This window comes from Peromyscus maniculatus, chromosome 1 (genome assembly GCF_049852395.1).
Source record: "Peromyscus maniculatus bairdii isolate BWxNUB_F1_BW_parent chromosome 1, HU_Pman_BW_mat_3.1, whole genome shotgun sequence".
Taxonomy (NCBI): domain Eukaryota; kingdom Metazoa; phylum Chordata; class Mammalia; order Rodentia; family Cricetidae; genus Peromyscus; species Peromyscus maniculatus.
In genome coordinates, this window is record NC_134852.1 from 70337836 (window position 1) to 70356476 (window position 18641).

The 18641-nt window shown below is 38.3% G+C and overlaps 1 long non-coding RNA gene and 1 pseudogene across 1 annotated transcript in view; both read right to left on the minus strand.

Moving 5' to 3' along the window:
• The window catches only part of LOC107399731 (uncharacterized), a 186050-nt gene that overhangs the window by 156212 nt on the left and 11197 nt on the right, over positions 1-18641 (minus strand). The window lies entirely within an intron of this gene.
• On the minus strand, positions 1997-5058 carry LOC102912205 (guanine nucleotide-binding protein G(i) subunit alpha-3 pseudogene; annotated as a pseudogene).

The following is an 18641-nucleotide window of genomic DNA, read 5'->3' on the forward strand; positions in this document are numbered from 1 at the left end:
GGCTACCTGGCAGGGGGGACCCTAGGATGACTGTGGCTTATAATAAGTTTGGTTTTGCCCAATGACTGGGCAAGCTTTAGTAAAACATTTTGCTATTAGAATAAGAATTTGTACTGTATCGAGCTGACGAAAGAAAATGTTGGACATGTAAAGATACTTTTAAAAAATGTCTTAATACATAAATACTTTAAAAATACCTTATAAATGATCCAAGTTTGGATTTTATAAACAGTGCTGCTCTGGACACTTAATGAACCTGTGAAATGTGACTGCTTCTGAGAGCAGAGTTATTGTTTTGGAATATGGTTTTCATAAGGAAAACAAAACTTTGAAAGTAGCAGTTTTGAAAAATGAATTTGACTAATTTAAAAAAAAACAGTCTTGTGAATAAATAAATTTTAAGTTTCAGGCTAGTTCTATGAATTTGTGAAATTTGAAACACATATAACTATCCTTGTAACCCATATGTATTTATTTATTTTTTATTAAAAAGTAGTATTTTATTGTGGTCCATTAGGAATCCAATGAATATTTGATCTTGAATTCTCTACAACTCCTGACAAATATGTGCCCAAGAGTTCATACTAAAATGTTGCTGCTGTGGCTGGAGAGATTGGGATTGAGAGAGTTAAGAGCACTGGCTCTTTTTGCAAAGGTCCTGAGTTCAATTCCTAGCAACCACTTGGTGGCTCACAACCATTTATAATGAGATCTGAAACTCTGTCTGACATGTATGCAGACAGAGTACTCATACCTAAAAAAATACATAAATAAATAAAATTTTAAAAAGTTTTGGCTTAAAAAGATGACTGGTTATAATTCTAGGGATGTGCAGATGTTGGAATGCCTGTTAACCCAAACATATTTACAATTTATCATGGATAATCTTTATTACCCTAAATACCTCCTTTGATATTACAACCAAGATATTTGAAAAGTGTACTGATATATGACTTTTTTGTTTGGTTAGGATATGAAGTCAATGTAAGAGCTTCCACATTTGAAATTGTGGTTTTTCCAGGCCATGGTACACATATGAGTTTCCATAAAAAATATCTTTTATCTCTTTGAGGTAAACCTTGTGTGTTTTAGTTAGCAAATTAAAGTTGTCACAGTTAGAATAGAGAATCATTATAGAAATGTAAGGACAGAAAATGAATAATAAAATAGTCTAATTAAACAGCAAAATGAAAAATCTATCAAAATTTTAAATATAATATAACAGAAGTAAAAAACACTAATATTGAAGATCAAGAATTCAAAGTTAATGGTTTTAGGCTACACTTTATAACAGAAATATGACAGGCAAAAGGATAGTTTAGAAACAGAATTATCTGTGTTGTAGGAAAGGCACACCCTAGAAGAAGTTAATACAAAGGTACAGAGCAAAAAGCTCAACAGCAGTAGAAAAGATAATCAGACCATTTTTATGGTGGAATACATGTTAAAACATTTGCAAAGCAACCACCTTGGAGTACTCCTCAGTGGTTGCTTAAGGAGGAAGAGACTTGTCCAATGTGCAGAACAAAAGAAACCTAGGGAGAGGAGCTCTCCTCAGGCTGACTTCGCAGCCCTTCCCACATTCAGAAACTATCAGGATGTACCCGTTGAGGCAACTATTCTTCTACCATTTAGAGAATATCCCCACAGTACAGATCCAGTTTTCTTTTCTTTTTTCTAAAGATTTATTTATTTATTATTTATACACTGTTCTTCCTGCATGCGTCCTCCCAGGTACAGGCCTCTATCCCTCCTGAAACCCAGCACATTTCTTCTTGGCCATTTGGAAGTGCTAATGGCCATCACTGAGGGTGGCATCTGCATCAAGTGCTATCAGGAATACTGCCCTCTTCTTGGAGTCTGAGGCAAATAAACATAGGCACTCTCACACTGAAGGAATGTTTTTTTTTTTAGAGAATTTCTATTTTTAATTAACAGAAAGGTTTAAAAAATAGACAGATTCAAATGAAAATACAAAATGCATTCTACAGTAAAATTAAATTTGGATTATCTATTATTTTAATTATCAACACCATTTCATTAAACCCAAAGTATAGAAAAGTTATGAAAACATCATTTCACTAGTTCTCATTTCTGGATGTTTTTATATTACAGAATACAATAAAGAAAAGACAAATTCAGAGTAAGACTTATGAACCCCTTACACTGTGGAATTAAGTCAATTGCTGATTGAAATCAAGAAGACTTTTCTTTCTTACAGATGATATATTCCTAGCCCTAAAGAAATGCTTGTCAGATAATAGTTATACTGTCTGCATAATAATGATTTCCCACGACAATTAAAAATTTTTAAAGCTGCCAGCAAGGGCACTGGTCATTGTGGCTTGCTTTCTGAAGCAGTTCTGACGACCAACCTTTTAAATGAGTAGGAGGTAACATCAAAAGATGAAGTGGATCCAACCTAAAAAGACTAGACCTCAAAAGGCACTGCTCAAACTACTGATCTGAAATGCTCAAAACGCATTTTCTCTGTTTGCCATCCCTCAGTGGTCTGCTCAGTGTTTCATGACATTTGCTATAGACTGTACAGCAGGACTGTAGCTCTCACACAAGCACAATGTAAATCGGGAAGCTGGATTATGACTCATATCCCTTGTACACAGACTGGACATAAAGCCCTCAGTCCTAGATTTGATAATACTATTACATCGAGAACTAGACTTTCAGAGACCTCTTTCTAGTTAATTAAACCCACTCTCAGACAAAAGCCAAAGCATACTCAGCACAGGAAAAGGAAACAGAAGACAGGATTTCCAGAAAGGACTAGTTACAAGCAGGAGCAATCCTGGACTCTTTACTCACCATTTTAATACTGCTGCCAACTGTAACAGATTAAAATCTGTACACATGACAAAGTGGAAAAAAGTCCCAAAATGCAAGTTTTAGAAGAAGAACACACTGACTAAGGATTACTACTACAACATGGTTACAGTAAAAACGATGGCGAACAGGGATTTGGCACCACATTTACAAAGGAAAAGCATGCGCTGTTAATACATTTTAGATGTCTCCCAACAAAAAAGGCCACGAAGATGGAAAACAAGGGGCACCTTGTACAAAATTCCCCAAGACTGAGACAAACAGGCAAGAATCAAAGTGGTCAGTTTAGTAGATCTGTAGCAGCAAGTCATTGGTTCTCAATTTAGCAGTTTGCATCTCTAATTGACAGTCATCCTGGGTGTGTCTGTCAAGAAGCGGAGTTTGCCTTATTACGTCAGTACTCATCTAGTAATTTGGTAATCAGCATAACAAGATTAACCTTCCACCATAAGCTTAAAGAAACAAGAGCTAGAAGCAGACTGTCAAGCTCTCCAAAGTAACTGCTGTTTAGAAGCCACCATGGCACTGTAAACATGACAGGAACATAGATTTCATTCAGAAAAGCTGTATTAATGTAGTCCCAATAACCAGGAAGAATTGTAATTATGGAAATATTACACCTGACTGTACCAAGAGTTAAAAACAAACAGTTCCTACTAAGAGGAATATTTTCAAGATGTCTGGTCACATCATGTGCATAGTTAAGACTGAGTTCTCAGAAGATTTTTTTGCAAACAAGTAAGGTTTTTTTTTTTTTTTAGTTTTTCTTCTCTTAGTGAGAAAAACCTTAGAAATTAAGTACTGGTGATTTGTTAAAAAGAAGAAAAAAGTAAGCTACATATTTAAGTTCTGGAATGCAGCACCTCAACTTCAATATGCCCTAAACATTTGAGATTATAAAACCCAAGTGATGCCTTGATGAGTCACGCACACTTTACAGTTGTTCCAATTCCAATGTCCGACTTGAAGATCTCATGCCAACTAAACATTCCCTAATACAGAAGATTGTGCTAAAGAGTCTGCATGCTGCTGCCATTCCCTGGCCCCGTCATGCTTGTAGCTGACTCAAGACACAGCAGATGATGATGTCTGGTCTCAACACTCCTCATTGTAGTAGCTTTTACTAATGCTGTCTTCTCAATCAAGTCCACATTCCTTTAAGTTGTTTTTAATGATGACATCTGTAACAGCATCAAAAACAAACTGCACATTTTTTGTGTCTGTGGCACAGGTGAAGTGAGTGTAGATCTCCTTGGTATCTTTTCTTCGGTTCAGATCTTCAAACTGGCACTGAATGTAAGCCGCTGCCTCTTCGTATGTATTGGAACCTGTGTATTCTGGGTAACAGATTGTTAATGGGCTCCTCTTTATTTTTTCCTCAAAAAGGTCTTTCTTATTAAGAAAGAGGATGATTGACGTGTCTGTAAACCATTTGTTGTTACAAATGCTGTCAAACAATTTCATGCTTTCATGCATCTGGTTCATTTCTTCATCCTCAGCCAGAACAAGATCATAGTCACTGAGGGCCACACAGAAGATAATTGCTGTCACTCCCTCAAAACAGTGAATCCAGTTTTTCCGTTCTGATCTTTGGCCACCTACATCAAACATTTTGAAGTATAGCTCCTTGAAGGTGAAGTGTGTCTCCACAATGCCTGTAGTCTTCACTCTCGTCCGAAGAACATCTTGTTGAGTTGGAATGTAGTTGGTCTGGGATATTCTATCCAAATCATTTAGGTAATATGATGCAGAGTCATTGAGCTGATACTCCCTGGACCTGCTGAAACATGCCTGCACCCCACCATCTCGCCAGAGCCATTTAATCACGCCTGCAAGTTCTGAAGTCATGACCCCTTCTTCAGCACTGCCAGCTAGGACAAATAACTGCCGGGCGTCATCTGCTCTGGCAGCTTCCCCAAAATCAATCTTTAACCGTCCCATGGCTCTTATGATTGCAATGATGGACTGAATAGTATTGCTGTAGACAACTACTTTATACTGTTTACATTCGTCCTCTGAATAGCCATCCTCATGAATGATTTTCATCTGTTTCACAATGGTACTTTTACCAGATTGTCCAGCACCGAGAAGCAGCAGCTTCACTTCTTTGGCCGCTTTCTCCCCGTCCTCCCGCAAGTTGCTGTCAATCATCTTGCTCCATTCCACCGCCGCCTTGTCCTCGGCGCTCAACGTGCAGCCCATGGCGGCGGCGGGAGAGGGGACCGGGCCGGGCTCACTCACACACCGCGGGAACCACGACTTGAAGGAATGTTTTAATGAACAAAGAGCTACGAAGCTTCAGCTAATGAAATTCTGTTTGCTACATATATTGTAGTGTAACTGATGTGAAAATATGTGGAAGGAAATGCACCCATACAGGATCAAGAATAAATATCACATAGAAAATAATCAGGGGTGTTAGTTACTCATTCCTTTGTACTGTATGTGTGCCATCACAAAATATTTCTCTTGATTCATTTTTTAATTCCGTGAGCCTTGAGAGGTTATCATTGTTCTTTAAACATTGTACTGATTTGTACAGCTAATAGGGTCCTTCACCAGTCCTCCCTGTGTTTCTGAAGGGGAACATACAGCAGATTTGCCCTGTAGAAATCAGGCAATAGTTTTTGGCTTTTAGATGACTGTTTAAATCTCTTTGAAAAGCTATCTCATATTGTTGGCTCCCTCTGCACTATTTTTTAGAACTTCTTGCAGGTTTCCAGCAACCTTTCCATTTTGTTGAATGCTTGATGGCACTGTGAACACAAAGATAATTACTCCTTCAAGCATAGCTTGGCACGTGGTTTTAAGAACAAGAATGAAATCTATGTTTGTGATGAATTGTTACATTCCAATTTTATTTTAGGGCATCTGTGAGGACTAAAAAGCACTACTGCCCATTTTCTTTTGCTGTAGGCTCTTTCACTTCCACACCGCCATATTTTTTTGCTTTCTGTATCTAAAATATGATCATAAACTTCATGGATTAATATCCTCCACTTATCAACTATACAGATTCTTTAAATTTCTTAATGAAGGTGTATTCTTAAGTAGTTTGACTTCATTTTGGTGATGAAAGTACCAAATTGTATTACATATATGTACTGACTGCAAGTACATTGTTTAGTATCCCTTTGTGATGTATGTCTGAAATATTTTGGCTGCTCTGCTTGTTATGGTTTCCCTCTGAATACTAATCCTTCCATTGTCTTTCCTTCCTCTAATTTCCTTGGCACCCCCCTACTTATCTTTGTGTTTCAAATATAAATAGCTTCATCTAATGAATCTTTAGTGACCATTCAAATGCTGGTTTATATTAAAGAAAAAATCCCATTCGTAGTCATCAGGTATATGCATATGAAAAATCACTCTGAGATTTCATCTTCCCCTAATCAGAATGGGCAAGAACAAAATGGGCAAGAACAGAAATTGACAGCACATGCCGGTGAGGTTGTGGATTAAGAGGAATCCTTTTTTATTGCTTGTAGAAATGCAAACATTAGAGCCACTCTTGAAATCATTGTGGGGAATCCTTGGGAAATTGGGAATAGATCTACTTCAAAATCTAGTTGAACTGCTCCTGGGAAAATGCTGCAGAAAACTCTATATCCTAGTACAGAGACACCAACTTCATTCATTTTAATCAGAGGTAGAAAACAGCCTAGATGTACATTAATGGGTAATTTACATGTAGTATTACACTTACACAATAGAATATAACTCTGCTTTAAAAATGTGATAGCATAAAACTCACATTTAAATAAATATGGTACATATACACAATGGAATACTACTCAGCAGAGAAAAACAATCATATCATTAGGTTTGCAGGCAAATGGATGGATCTAGAAAAAAATCATCCTGAGTGAGGTAACCCAGACTCAGAAAGACAAACATGGTATGTACTCACTCATAGTAGAATACTAGATGTGGAACAAGGATGACGGGACTGATACTCACATCACCAGAGATGCTACCTGGAAAACAGGTCCCCAACAAAGACACGGGGATCGCCCAATGATGGAGAAATGGATGAGATCTACATGAACAGCCTGGACATGAGTGGGGGTAATGAAGGGCAAGGGTCAAGGGAAAGAGAGCTTGGTTGAGCGGGAGATCACAGATGGATCAAGAACAGAGAGGGAGAACAAGGAATAGGAGACCATGGTAAATGAAGACCACATGAGAATAGGAAAAAGCAAAGTGCTAGAGAGGCCCACAGAAATCCACAAAGATACTCCCACAATAGACTGCTGGCAATGGTTGAGAGACAGCCCAAACTGACCTAATCTGGTGATGGGATGGCCAAACACCATAATTGTCATGCTATAAACCCTATCCAATGACTGAGGGATCTGGATGCAGAGATCCACAGCTAGGCCCCGGGTGGAGCTCCAGGATTCCAGTTAGCTAGAAAAAGGAGGGTTTATATGAGCTTGAATTGTTGAAACCAAGGATGGATAAAGCACAGGTACAAATAGCCAAACGAATGGAAACACTTGAACTATGAACCAATGGCTGAAGGGCCTCCAACTGGATCAGGTCCTCTGAATGGGTGAGACAGTTGATTGGCTTGTTCTGTTTAGGAGGCATTCAGTCAGTGGGACCAGGTCCTGTGCTCATTGCATGAGCTGGCTGTTTGAAACCTGGGGCTTATGCAGGGATGCTTGTCTCAGCCAGGGAGGAGGGGACTGGACTTTCCTGGACTGAGTCTACCAGGTTGATATCAATCCTCAGGGGAGTCTTTGCCCTAGAGGGGATAAGAATGGGGGGTGGGCTGGGGGGAAGGGGAGGGCGGTGGGAGGTGGGGAGAACAAGGGAATCCGTGGCTGATATGTAGAACTGAATTGTATTGTAAAATAAAATAAAATCTATGAAAAAAAATTAAAATATGATAGCATAAATCTCACATTTAAATAAATGGAACTAGAAAAACTTCATCCCCAATGGGTTACACAGTACCCCAAAGACAAATATAGTATGTAATCATTTAAATTTATTCAAATTTAGAATATAATCATTATAAAGGCATGTAAGAATCCTTAAATCCACTGTTGTAAGTGTGGAGTAAGACTATGATGCAGGGAAATTTTCCTGAGAAAGGAAAAATAGCATAAGTAATTGTGGAGACACAGGCCTGGTACTGAAATAGAATAATAAATGAATATGTGAGAGAAGAGGAGATAGGGATAAATAACCAAAAGGGATACCTAAAACTATGGACCATTTGCTAGTTGTTATAGGAACCTACTCCAGTAGATTTTTGAATATAGAGTATATAAATGAAAGGCATGTCACTGAAATCACCATATAATGGGAAGTGAAATTCTCTCTAGATGCCTCTTGCTACCAAGTGGAACCTCCAGTGCCAGGTAGGCACTATATTTAATATATTTCTTTACCAAAGGATCTCCCAAAAAACTAACTCCATTTCTCAGGCTATTGGTTGTTTTATACAAACAAATGCTAAGCTCCTATTTCCAAGTTCCAATACCTATATTTCTCACAGAACATGGAGAATTCGGGGTGGTTTCTTCACTGCTACTAAATAGTGTTTCTGATACCAAAGATATCATGAATGCTCCCAAGGAGACATTTAAGCACCTACCTAGCTCTCAACTCTTCAATGTACAATATGTACTTGCTTACATGCCTTAAGAGTGGCACAAATGTTGATGTGGTAAACAACCATTACTTGATTGAATTTGAGCCCATTCCATGACATAGAACAGATGCTTGAGATTGTTCTTGTTGCCAAGTACATGGGATTAAGTAGGACATGGACTTAGGAGAAAAGAAACACTATTTTTTTGCTAAAGAATGAAGCAATACAATGAATCCTAATGACACTCTGTTGTAACTCTTAATCAGTATATTGATCACTCCTGATCAGAGAAGCTACTACCTGCAGTAAATGAGAACAAATGCAGAGGCCCATATCTGGACAATGTGTATAGAGTGAGACACCTTGCATCACCCAGTCCTAAATGTGATGTCTCCATCAAAAGTCTCCATTCAGGGTTCAGCACACTTTGTAGAAGAGAGGTAGAAAGATTCTACAGCCAGTGATGCCGGCAGGAATGTAATCAAGGATACAATGCCTTTCATATATATCAGGACTGACATGTGTGAACTATGAACTCATATAGATTGTGACATCATCCACAGGATCAGCACACATCCAAATTAATTGGGGTCCCCGCACTGGGAGAAGGAAGTGGGCATTGTCTCCCACCTCTAATCAAGGAGATATCTACAATTTTCAACTCCTAAGGGGGAAAAAACTAATTTAGTTCAGTGGAGTCTCACTGGGCACATTGACCAAACACAAGGTAAGATCTCATTCCCAGAGGTAGAGAGCCAATTATATAAACACAATGATATTTTGGAATTATTTTTTAATTCACAATGCTCTCTGTTTTTTTAACCTCACTTGTAGTTTACTTATATATTAGTATACTGATTTTTTATTTTGTGTCTTTATTTGCTTTCTAAATGATTGTGTCTCTCTATGTGTGTATGTGCTTCTAGGGTTTTTTTTGTTTTCTTTTTTCTTCTTATTTGTCCATTTGCTGGATTTTTTCTATTCTGGTTAGTGTTTTTTTTTAATTTGCATGTGTGTTTTCTAAATATTGAGAGAGAGTGTGAAGTATTAGATGATTATGGAAGTGGGGAGGATCAGGGAAGAAACCATGATCAGAATATATTGTCTGATAAAAATCTACTTCAAAAATAAATAATAAAAACATATGATGGTTTTACATTAATTCATCTTAATACATTAAAATTCAATGTGTCATTTTCATTGGTCAGAGGAAAATTTTGGAAGTCAGTTTTCCTTATGCCATGAGGCTTTCTTGGATGGAATTCTTGTTGTCAGGCTTGGCTGGAGGTGATTTTACATGGTTAGCCATCTCACTTGTGGCCCAAATTAATTTTTCACAGAAATGTCAGGCTTGAACTCAAGGACTCCAACACATTGTGTATAAATACTACCATTTATCTACTCTGCTATACTGAAAAGCTTTTGAAAAGTATAAAATTCATGTGGGCTTGAACCATGGACCTCCACCATACACTGCATAAATGCTACCATTGAGCTACACCCATATGCTTTAAAGGTTTTCAAAATAGTAATAATCATGCTCTGATTTGTAGTGTCCTTTCATCAGTCCTATAATATGAACTGATTTCTATCATTTGTGTCTCACTGATATCTCAGACAAAATATTTTTTATTTTCTTTTTCTTCATGATTTAAACTAAATTCTTTTGTTGGTTTTGATACCAAGTCTCAAAATGCAGCCTAGGCTGGCTTCTAACTTGCATATTCCAAAATGACCTTATACACTGGTCTTCAAAGTTCATCTCTCCCAACGTGGACTTGCAAATAAGACTCCCCCCCATGTTAAATGCCTTCCACTTTTCCTTCTTTGAGAAATTCAGCCTTTAAAAGAAAAGAAATCTTGAATATAACAGGGAAATGAAAGGAGCTAGGAAAAGTATTCATACTGAATGTGGCAATTCAGATGCCAAAAGACAAATAAGATGTGTATTTGCTTTATGTGGATATCAACAATTAAGTCAATGATATCTGTCTTAGTTAGGGATTTTATTGCTTTGAAGAGACACCATAACCATGGAAATTTCTGAAAGGAAAACATTTACTAGGGGTGGCTCATTAACAGTCCACAGTTTCAGTTCATTATCATTACATGGGAACCAGAAGTGTGCAGGCAGACATGGAAGCATGCAGGCAAACATGGTTTTGGAGAAGTAGCTGAGAGTCCTATATCTTGCAGGCAACAGGAAATGGTTTGTGACATTTTATGTTATCTTGAGCATATGCCAGTCATCAAAGCCTCCTTCCACAGTGACACTTCCTACAAGAAGATAACACTTACTTGAAAAAGGCCATACTTCCTTTTAGTACCACTCCATTTGGAGGGCAATTTTCATTCAAACTACCATAATAACCATGCTACAATCACAGAGAATTAGGTTTATGACCAAGAATGATAGGTAGGTCTCCCTAGGAAAGGGAAATAAAATAGTTTCATATGGATGGATGATGTAGGAGTTGTTGGGGAAAGAATAACTCGGGAGTGTCAGGGTAGAATAAGTAGGGCAGAGAAATGAATACAGGGAAAAACAGGTAAAATTAAGGAGCATTTGAGGATGAGTATATAAACTTAAAGAGAAAAAGCTTCCTAAAGTAGATGCATATATGAATAAGATATAAATGAAATTGATAAATAATAAGGGACATGTAACCCCAACCTGACATTTCCTGTTATGAAATGTTTCCAGTACCAAGATGGGCTTACATTTACAAAACTCAGTGAAAATGGAGTAGTTGTGCTGGTGCCTACATAGAGCCTTCTCCCCTATATTCTAGCAACTTTGATACTGGGACATACTTTGTAAACTACCAAAAGAGAAAAACAAAGTTCAACTCAGCCTCAAAGCCTTTGATTGACGATAGCGTCCTGCCTGCAACACATGCTATTGTAATGGTAGAATATCAATGGTGACTTAAGGCTCATTCCATGAAGTGGAACTCAAACATAACACATTTTGTGGGGAGAGGAGAGTGACAGAGAACCTGAGAGTAGATTCCAAAGGAAATAGAGCAAACCAAAATTGTATTGTTCTAAACAAATTTAGACACACACACACATGCACACATGCACACATGCACACACACACACACACACACACACACACACACACACACACACTCAATCCTTATCAATTAAATGACTCCTATTGACATTCTGCTATATGCAGAGATCAGTGTTTGTTCTGCCATCATCAGAGAGGCATGGTCCTTCATCAGATGGGAACAAACACAGATAACCACAGGCAATCTGATATTGTACAGAGAGTGAGAGACAATGTGGAACATTCAATCCTAAACTTTATGCATTCATTAAAACAATCCCTTCAGGTCTCAGGGAACCCTGAAGAAGAGGAAGAAGAAACGTGTAAAAGTCAGAGCACATGGAGGAAACCCAGAAAACAAGGCCTTATAAATCAATATGACCTGAGGTCAAAGAACTCTAAGAGACTGAGGCAGCATGCAAAGAGCCTGCATGGGTATGCACCTGGTTCTCTACATATTTATTATAGCTTACAGTTTAGCATTTTTGTTGGATTCCTGAGTTTGCAAACAAGTGTGTCTATGTTTCTAGAGCTTTCTCTTTGACTCTTTTCCTTCTGTTGGTTTGTTTTTTTTTCCATTTCCAGTGTTTTTGTTTTACCTTATTATAATTTATTATATTTATTTTATTTTTCATTGTAATGATAGACAGAAACAGAACATGGGGAGGAACTGAGACCAGAAGAGAGAGAGTAACTGTAATTAGGATATATTATATAAGAAAAATCTATTTTCAATTAAAACATCCTCAATCATTGAGTCTATTATTATATACACTTTTAATTCTCACATTCTTTGTTTGTACTGTGAATGAAAATGTACAGAAACTTAAAAATGTTACTACAGGCATTTAATCATTACAATTATGTCTCTATGGCAGACAGACAACAGATGAAGGCCAATCTGAGCTACATAGTGGGACACTATGAAAACAATACCAAAACCAGGAAAAAGGAAACAAAAAAAAGCAATGCAACCTAACACTGAAACAAATAATTTTGCTTGATAGATTTGGGTTCCAGGGTTAAAAATACAGGAGAAAGAAAATAATTTAATAAATTATGGAGATAGTTCACTGAAGGTAATAGATAGAAAAAAGTGGATGAAAGTATTCAGATAGTATGGAAATCCCACACACATGATCACTTTTTTTTGTATGTGATGGTTTCACTATAGTTAGTGAAGGCATGTACCATATAGGAAGTGACTAAAAATTTAAAACAAATTTAAATATATTTTGTGATGTGATAATAAAGTAAATTGTGTTAATTTTCTTCCTAGTAGAGTGGGAAGTTATATACAAGAAAATAGGAAATAATAGATTCATGCTTGCAGTATTATAGTAAGAATTTAGGTTCAATGAATACAGATGAGTGTAGACATTTAGAAGTGTTTGGGTGCATATGTATTGATGTGACATATGTTTTACTGGATCAGAAATAATAGATTTAGACTGAAATGAATATGAATGACTATAGCTGTGAACAGAGTTTCAGGATGTCTTCCATTATCTATTCCATTGTGGAATTAGATACATATACCTGTGCAGCCACATTGCAAACAATATTCAGGAATAAAATGTCATTTTACAAGTATGTATGTGAGGATAGTCAAGTGAGTGGGTATCAAAAATGGAAAAAATTCTGCCATTGGGTTTAGACAATATTTGTTGATAGTCTATCTTAGCTTTTGGGTATCTGTCCTTTAGCTAGTGGTCTGTTAATAAATTTCAACAGTTTTACCTGCAGGTTGAAAAGATGTTAGGTGAGATTTATCTCTATGAGCGATAAATGGTTAATAAGGGTATTAATAATCCAAGATAATTTGGTTCTCAATCTTTTTTGCATTCTAAATACCCACAATTGCAATATTCTCACGAGTCAACCAACCTCCTATACTTTTAGTTGAGGTTTGTTATTTTTTCCCCTTGTATGTCTATGAGCTTCAGTTTGCATTTCCTTATGTTGAACAAGTAGGAAATATTGTGTATTCAGAAAACTAATGTTGTTATATGCTCCCTGGTTCTTGGCAAGCTTTCTTAGAAGCTGGTAAATATGAGGCTGATTGGGCCCCAGAGGACTCTTTAGAGAATGCAAACAGACGCTATATCCATTAAATAAGAAATACCAGGATTATATTAATATTAATTACTCTCATGATCCAGGCATGATTATAAGACTCCCTTCTTATGTATCTCACATTATGTTTATATGCAACATAACAGGATTATACTACACAATCATCATAAGACCCAAGAATGTAGTGAGTTTCAGTGTTCTCACTCTCTATTCCCCCCCTCAAGCTGATTGCTCATGTTCCCATTCCCACCTGCCAGCAGTACACTCAGGAAATTTCTTCTGTTTCCCCTTCTCAAGGAGATCTGGGTTGCCCAATTGGATTACTGGAAAGGGGAGACATTTAGTATCACATAAAAACCTGGCAAAGGGAATCTCCCATAAATCAACAAGGATGACCCATTTAAAATTCCTAGCAATAACAGATAGGTAGTCTTCAAGGGACATCTCCTGTGACCAGGCCAGGCCTTAAGTGGAGGGAGTGGAACTCCAACCAATCCACATAACCTTGAACCTACAGCCTGTTCTGTCTATGGGATGTGTTGTGGTAAGGCTGGCCTAGAGGTTGAGAGAGTGGCCAACCAATGACTGGTCAGGCCTATAACCTATACCAGGAGAGTAAGCTCACCCCCGTCACTGCAAGGAGAACCAGACAGCACGGACAGGATGACTCAGAGACCTAGGATAGAATCAAAGAGGACTGGAAGAAAAAGATAAGTCAGTGTAATCATGCCAACAATATTCTGCTATACTCATAGATTGATGATTAGTCTATTTGTCATCAGAGAGGCTTCATCCAGCAACTGATAGAAACAGATGCAGACTCACAGCTGAACATTAGGCAGAGCTTGGGGAATCCTGCAGAAGAGAGGGGAGAAAGGATTGTAGGAGCCAGAGAGGTCAAGAACACCACAGGAAAACCCACAGAATAAACTAACCTAAGCTTATAGTAGCTCACAGAGACTGAGCCCACAACCAGGGAGCCTGCATGGGACTGAGCTATGCACTCTGCACATACATTGCAGTTGAGTAGAGTGATCCTCTTGTGGGATTCCTAACAGTGGGAGTCTGCCTGTTTTATTGGCTTTTGGAACCCTATTCCTCACACTGGGTCACCTAGTCCAGCCTTAATACATGGGAAGATGCTTAGTCTTACTGCAATTTAATATGCCATGTTTTGTTGATATTGATGAGAAACATCATGTCCTTTCCTGGAAAGAATAGGAGGAGTGGATTGTGGAGTGGGAACAGTCTGGTGAGGAACTGAGAGGAGAGGACACAGGGGAAACAGGCACTGGGTTATTTTAAAAAAGAAATTTGTGTGGACTAGAGGAGCAAAAATGGCTGGTTGAGGAAGCAAACACCCTAACCAATCAAAATTATCATGCTGTGTCATATAACACTTCTTAGACAAATTTACTATAGTCTTCCCTTTTTATATAGCAATTTGTATTTATGAAATAGTAGATATTCAGGGCATTCAAAATCATGTATTATTATTTTAGTTTTAGTATGAGCTCTACTGTCTGTTTTTGCATCATTTTGTTGTAATATGTATATTCCCCAAATTTTGTGTATTTTCAGCAGAAATCAAGAATATATAGGTTGCTCTGTATGGAGAGATGACTTGATAGTTAGGAGTATTTGTTTCTCTAATAGGGGTCCCAGCTTTGGTTTTTAGCACTTAGGTACAGGCTTTCAGTGCATAAGTTCCAGAGAATCTGATGCCTCTTAAAATTTCTGTGTGACACCCAGGTGGTGGTGGTGCATGCCTTTAATTCCAGCACTTGGGAGGCAGAGCCAAGTGGGGCTCTGTGAGTTTGAGGCCAGCCTGGTCTACAGTTTGAGATCCAGGACAGGTACCAAATTTACATAAAGAAACCCTATCTCAAAAACCAAAACTAACCAACCCATCCCCCCCCCCAAAAAAAACACCTCTGTGTGACAATGGAGCCAACCCAGTTGGTCAGAGTTGTGGTTGAGCCAGCCCAAACCTTGTGAATAATGAAGAACAGTCCCCATTACTCATCTGTCATTTGTCAGCATCGGTAGGGAAGAGACCTCCCCACTCCTCCTGCCCCCATTCAATGTGTGAGGCAGATGGGTAAACTGTCCCCATTACTCATCTATCATGTGGTGGTAGGGATGGGGGAGATGTATCACTCTTGCCCGCCCCCCCAAGTACCACCATCTTCTGCTTCAGGTGGACTAGCTGGCACTAAAGTTATAAGAGCAGGAGAGGTGGTTCTGCCCTGCATCAGCTGCAGCACTCCAGAGTGTGATCCCTACACCTCGACTGGGCAACACAGTAGAGCTATTGCTGAAGGTGTAGGTGTGGGAGAACCTAACCTGAGGATTTGAAAGTGGGAGAACTGACCACATCCCTTGCTCATCACTGCAAGGGGTGAACTAGCCAGGGCAATGTTGGAAAACTCACCATGGTGGTAAAGACAAGGGAGAGCTGGCAGGCTGACCAACCCTTAACTACCCAAGGCCAAAATCAATGCTAAGTGTTGGCCCATCCCACATCCATTCCATCTGTGATCTGCTGGAGCACAGGGAGTGGTGGGATAGTCCTGCAGATTCTTCCATTTTTTCTTTTTTATCTTAAATTATTTCTGGTCTTATTTTTGAGGGAAGAGGTTGCATGGCAGAAGGCTGATGATGAGAGGAGATAGGAGATTTGTGGGACTGGGTTGCATGATGTGAAAGACAAAAAGAATAAATTAAAAAAGAAGAGTGAAAAAAAGGAACTTGGCATTAACCTGGCATATATGTGGTACACAAGATACATAGCAACAACACACTCATACACACAGAATAAAATGAATAATTCTAAAGACTGTCAATGTTACTCTAAATTATGCACAATTTTGAGTATACCATAATGATTCACAAAATAATAAATTTTATCTTAACATATTACTGTCAATGGCAACAAGTAATATAATTAGTTGAACTCAGTAAATTATGTTTGTTTTGATTCTCTTAATACTTAAATATTTTATTGCCTGAAGTTTTGGTTTAAAATGCAGGCACTCAAAATGGATTTCTTTGGGAATAAAATAAATGTGTTTCTGCTGATTTAAAAAACTGCAACTTTTCATAATTTGAAAAACTATACTTTTATGAAGGTAGTGAATAAATTTGACTCTTGTAATACATGAAGAGTTCATCTAAGTAAATTAGGAGATCTTCTCTGCAGGCATTCAGAAGAGAAAGATGTTTAATGAGAGGCTATATTGCTGTGGGCTGCAGGAATATCATAAAAACTCAGGTGGTTATGGCAAAGTCACTACCTGGAGGAATCAGGGAATTCCTCCAGAGGAAGCCAAATCCCAAGGAGCTTTTGGTGTTACTTGGCTTGTTATATATCAGCTGTATTCTGTTATGAAAATCATGTGTGCCTTCATAGATTTCTCAATTGACTTTTCCCTAAGAAAGGCTAACAGTGTGGACTGATCACTCTCTGGACATACACATTCCAGGTATTTGGAGAACAGCCTGAGGAAAGCCTTTCTCTGGAATCAGATATCTCCCTTGGCTACTTTCAAGTACTAGCAGTAAAAACAGTCCACATGCAAGTCTCCTGATTTAAGATAAATTCCACAAGGAGACACCACCTAGGTCATTACATTAAGTAATAGCTTTACACAATTCAGCTCGGACCCTACTTTCTTACAGCCTTACCAACTTTATAGACCGCTAACTCCTTACCTAACCACTTCTAGGAATATTTAGATAACCTTCTTCACTGACAGCTATGCTCAGCCAGAACTCTCAGTTAAAGCCTCCCTGTAATTATCATTATTGGTAGCATCCGGCCAGGTCCATCACCAGATGGAGGAAAGTACCCTAACAGAGATACCTCTGTACTCTCTAAGAACAGACTTAAGCATCCAGGCTACCTGTTTGAGAAGGCCTGGCGGATGTGCCAATTAAGCCTTACTTCCTCCTTTCTCAAATCTTACCTCCAGTTCCAGCTCTCCCTTTAACTATCACCAGAGGCATCTACCTGTACACAGGTTGCCTAGCTACTGAGCACACTTTCCCCCACCCTGCAGAAAAACGGTTGATAGCCTGGACAGATAGGAGCCACAGGAAAAAAAGAAGACAGTTTTATTTTCTCCCATTGACCTAGCAACTTATACATTCTTAACACTTTCTAAGATTATAGTTGAGCACATAAGAGCCTTCTTCTTAGATATTACCTGAATTTAGCCTTTAGTTAATCCATTTCCCCATTGTTCACTTCCTTTTGGGGTTGCAAATGGCAATTAACGGTTATTGCCTCCCTATGTGATTCTTATCACCCCTCCATTTGACCCTGGAAGCCTAGATTTGCACTGCTAAGGGAATATTGCTTGTAACTGTATATATACCAGGACTTCCAGGGCACAGAGGACAGAAAAGAGAAAAGAGAATAGAACTAGATGAGTAAGAACTTGAGAGGAACAAACTGAGATGGGGAAGAAGTAGATTGAAGGGCTCCAAGAGAGTACTAGAGGAACGAGATGGAAAATGAGGAAGAGCCAGATGGGGAAGAACAAGATGAGGAAGAAGGAGATGGGTGAGAGGAGATGGGAGAGGAGATGATATGGGAAGGAACAAGATGGATGAGAACCTAGAAGGGGCAGAACTAGATGAAGGAATTAAGATAGAACCTAGAGGGGATCGCAGACAATTGTAGAGAGAAGTCAGGCTAAAGATGACCTAAATATGAGAGCAGAATATAAGCTTATAACTGTCGCAGAATAATAAAGTATATGGACTAAGGAGTTTTATGTACATAGATTCATTTCTTCTCAACAAAGATTAATTATCAGCTGGTTGTAGATTCTTCCCAGACCCTGGGAGGGGACTATCGAGGGGCTGGACCCCCATTGTCCTTGATACTATATTACCCCTATTTGTAGATTAGGATTATTTTTATTATTTAAAAAAGTATACAGGGTCATTTCAAAATATTTTTCAGAACCAGATATACCTCAATATAAAATAAAGAAACATGCTACAAAACGTGATATGTATTAGAAACATTGTCAGAGTACTGTGTGCTCATCC